This window comes from Orycteropus afer, unplaced genomic scaffold, assembly GCF_000298275.1.
Source record: "Orycteropus afer afer isolate SDZICR_OR568_19922 unplaced genomic scaffold, OryAfe1.0 scaffold00558, whole genome shotgun sequence".
NCBI lineage: Eukaryota > Metazoa > Chordata > Mammalia > Tubulidentata > Orycteropodidae > Orycteropus > Orycteropus afer.
Window position 1 is genome coordinate 580862 of NW_006922145.1, and position 4486 is coordinate 585347.

The following is a 4486-nucleotide window of genomic DNA, read 5'->3' on the forward strand; positions in this document are numbered from 1 at the left end:
TGGACTCCACGGCAGTGGGTGTGGTTTGGGCTTTGCTTCCGTGAAGACTGACAGCCTTGGAGACCCCGTGGGGCAGTTCCACTGTGTCCTCTAGGGGCGCTGTGATCGGAATCGACTCCTTGGCAGTGGGTTTGGGTCTGATGTCCTTTCTGCACAGGGTGAATCACATCTACCCAGGATGCTAGACACCAGGCAGAGGCCACTATGGGTGGGGGTGAGGTACTAAGTGAAGACAGGGACCCACTGAAGATCCCTAGGTGGCAAATGAGTCTCCCCACCAGGTCCCTCCCTCTGCTCAGCTCTCACACCCATCCCTGATCAGATCCCTAATGAACAAGCCCAACATCTCCCTCTACAAGCTGACACGTCCCCCTGACACAGAGCTTCTTACTGCACCTTGCTCTTGAAGAGGGAAGAATGGTCAAAGGTCACAGTGGAGGCAAGTCTCTAACACAAGAAACCTGAACAGAGAAAAAGCAGTCCTCTTAGAAAAAAAGCAGGGAGAACAGAACTAAAAGAAGACATTCACCAACCTGATCAGAGCGATGAGAAGACTGTGTACCTATGCAACAAGAACTGGGTGCACCAACAAGGAAGCAATCTGTCAGGAGCAGTACAGAGCTCTCGGAAACGGAAAATGAGGCGTGTAATAAAAAATGCACCGCAAGGACTCGCAGATACAATTAAAAAATATCCAGAAAGCAGGGGGTGAAAGAAATGGAAAAGAGAAAAAAGAGATGAGAAAATGAGAGGACCAATCCAGGAGGTCTGCTGTCTAAGCACGAGAAATCTCTGAAAAAAGAAGAAAAATAGAAAGGAGGAAATGAGCCAAGAACGACTTCAAGAAAATCTCGCAGACTCAAGGGAGTGCCACTGAGCACACAGGAGAGGGAATGAACAAAGACCATCACCAAAGCACCTGCTGGGAAACTCCAGAACACTGGCACAAAAAGATGCCACAAGTGAAGAGAAGGGCAATGTACCAAATGTGAGTGACCAATATGGCAGCATTGAGGATGAGAAAGACAGAGAGAGTTACATGGGCAGTACAAACAACAAATATGAACCCCTCTGCAAATACAATACTGAGTTGTCAATGAAAGCAAACATGGGTATAGGGACGGATAGATGGGTGAACAAGCTAAACAATTATGTATGTCTAAATGGAGAGTGTATCCAAGATCATATACAGGGTTGGCAGACAATGGGCCTCTCAGGGTGCAGAAGAGTATGAAGGGATGGACACTGGGAGGAGGTAACTATGGGGAGGAAGTGGGAGGGGAGCTGCTGCATTATAAATTTTGGTCAATGACATGAGACAAAGTATATGTGAACTGCTGTATGAAAAGTGAATTTACTCTGTAAATCTTCACCCAAATCCTAAAAATAAAAAGATGCCACAAACGCCTTAAAAAGAGGCTGCAAACAAAGAACTGGGACTATGGCTAGAACTGAACTCTCAACTTTGATGCCCTTGAATTGTGTGTTGGTGAAGAATACCGAATGTTCCATGGACTGCCCGAAGAACAAAGAGATCTAGCCTGCACCAAACCCACCAAACACCACCACACACTGGAAAGCAGAAGATAACAAAGGAAATTGTCTTCAAAATTCTGAAGGAAGGATTTTCAACCTGAGGTTCTGTATTCAGCCGACTGCGATACGGATTCAGAAAGCAGCAGGCTTCCTTTCTCAGTCAGTCTTTAGGGCTCGTGTGCCCTCACATCTAGCAGTAAGTCCAGCAAAACAAAAACGAAACGCACTGCCACTGAGTCCATCCCGACTCACAGCAACCCCCACGGGGTTTCCAAGGCTGTCAATCATTACAGAAGTAGATTGCCTCATCTTTCTCCTGCAGAGCAGTGGTTTGAATCACTGACCTTCTGGTTAGCAGCGAAGTCCCTTAGCCCGTGTGCCACCAGAACGGAATCCTGGAAACGTAGTTTCTGAAGCAGGGGAAAGGAGTTCCCGGATTGACAGCGGCAGAGTGTACACCGGAAGTACGCACTCCAGAATGAAGCAGGGGGATGGAGAGGCCCAGTAGGTCTCGAAGAAAAAGACCTGAGCCTGATGAAGGATTGCTCCACGGGGACAGGGGTCCTATCGCTCTGGTGGAGGGACACGTCAGTGCTCAGGACAAAAGTTAAGACAAACAAAGCAGCAAGTCAGTGACAACTGTAAAAGGAAATGTAATCACAGCATATGACACACTCAGTTGCGAACAATGTTCCTTTTAGTCACTGTAATGTCACCATGATGATGGTGCGTGCAGGACCAGGCAGTGTTTTGTCATCAACTCCAATGCAATGCAATGGCACCTAACAACACAACATAAACATCAAATAACAAGTGTACTAAAAATTACCGCATAGAGTGTAGGAGAGATGGGGGTGGGGGAGAAATACATGACCACGTGGGTGCGAGACAGCTAACCCTTCATCTGCCATACGAGGAAGCTGTTTGTTGTCAAGTTCCAGCTCACAGTGAAGCCACGTGCAGAGCCCAACTGCCCCACAGGGTTTTCACGACTCTGACCCCTCCAGGGGGTCGCCAGGCCTGTGGTCCGAGTGCCTCGCTAACCTTTCAGCTACTAGTCAGCACTTAGCCTGCTGTGCCACCCGGGAATTCCTAGCAAGTTAGGAGCTAACGTGTGAAGACAGCATCATACACAAGAGTCACAGCAAAGGGACTGAGGGCTGGGCTCTGGGAGCATGAACGGCAGGGGAGAGGGCTGCATCGCGGGACTGCCTGCTTAGGGACAAAAAAAAAAAACAAACGCACTGCCGTGGACTCGGATCTGACTCACAGCGAACCCTTCGGTTCCGAGGTGGTATCACTACAGAAGTAGATTGTCCAACCTTCCTTCCCAGGAGTGGCTGGTGGGTTGAACCACCAGTCTTCCGCCCAGTATTATTTGAGTTTCAAAATTATACACCTGCGTTGTTTTGATAGAAACTGCACATGAAAGCCGGACAATGAAAAAGGTAGATCAAGGAATCGACCCACGTGAGTTGTGGTGTTGGAGAAGAACACTGCGTGTGCTGTGGGCGGCCCGGAGAACGAACAAGCGTGTCCTGGAAGCGGGATGGTCAGAACGCTCTTCAGAAGCGAGGACGGCGAGACTTCATCCTGCATCAGGAGGGACCAGTCCCTGGAGAATATCGTGTTTGGTGAAGTGGAGGGTCCGTGAAAGAGGGCGGAACCTCCGTGAGATGGGTGGACACAGTGTTTGCAACACAGGCGCAGGCAGGGCCATTATAAGGAAGATGGCGAAGGACCGGCGTTTCCTTCTGTTAGACGAGAGGCCAGCAGGAGTCGGAGCCAACGCAATGGCAGCTAACAACCACGCTGCTTTGACAACATTAAAACTTAGAAATGAAAACAACTGCTGCTCGGACATTCTAAGCAACCTCAAACGAAAGCCTGTTGCAGCTTGACTGATACTTGCAGTTCAAAGGAACTCAATGTTGACTTAATGACAAGTTAAAATACGTCTTTACCTTATAAATGCTTGACTTGTGAGATGCTTTCTCAAATTAGACTGATCCAGAGTATAACAATTCTCCACAAGATACCTCAAAAATAAATCCAAACACGCAACACTATTAGTGATTTCTGACAGCAATACTTGAGACCATTCAACGTGTCAGTGTCCTGTTACGTGCTTAGAATGCCCAATACAGAGATGGAAGGTTAAGTTCACTATTATATATTCAGGAAGTACTGACATCGCACTAGAAGAGGGTCTGATCAAGTTTTCAGGGTGGAAACTGAGCAGTAACACGAGAATAAGACGGCAGCACAACTGACAGGAAGGAGAATGGGACATCTGGGGCAAATGACTCCTGCTCCTTAAGTGCAGTGCTTCCCTTCAGCTCAGGAAGCATCCTTGTCTCTCCCATAAACAGCACAAATGTTTTTTAATTGAATGAGGAACTTATTTCCTAAACGAAGGTTAAAAAAAACCAACCCATTGCCATCAAGTTGATTCTGACTCACAGCGCCCCTAGAGGAGAGTGGAACTGCACCACAGGGTCTCCAACGCTGTCAGTCTTCACAGAAGCAAAGCCCAAACCACACCCACTGCCCTGGAGTCCATTCTGACCCACAGCGCCCCTAGAGGACAGAGTGGAACTGCACCACAGGGTCTCCAACGCTGTCAGTCTTTACAGAAGCAAAGCCCAAACCACACCCACTGCTGTGGAGTCGATTCTGACCCACAGCGCCCCTAGAGGACAGAGTGGAACTTCCCACAGGGTCTCCAAGGCTGTCAATCTCCACAGAAGCAAAGCCCAAACAACACCCACTGCTGTGGAGTCCATTCTGACCCACAGCGCCTCTAGAGGACAGAGTGGAACTGCACCACAGGGTCTCAAAGGCTGTCAGTCTTCACAGAAGCAAAGCCCAAACCACACCCACTACCGTGGAGTCCATTCTGACCCACAGCGCCCCTAGAGGACAGAGTGGAACTGCCCACAGGGTCTCC

At 48.8% G+C, this 4486-nt stretch overlaps 1 protein-coding gene across 1 annotated transcript in view; it reads right to left on the reverse strand.

Annotated features, from left to right (window-relative positions):
• BRCA2 (BRCA2 DNA repair associated) overlaps positions 1 to 4486 on the reverse strand; it is a 101088-nt gene that overhangs the window by 24795 nt on the left and 71807 nt on the right. The window lies entirely within an intron of this gene.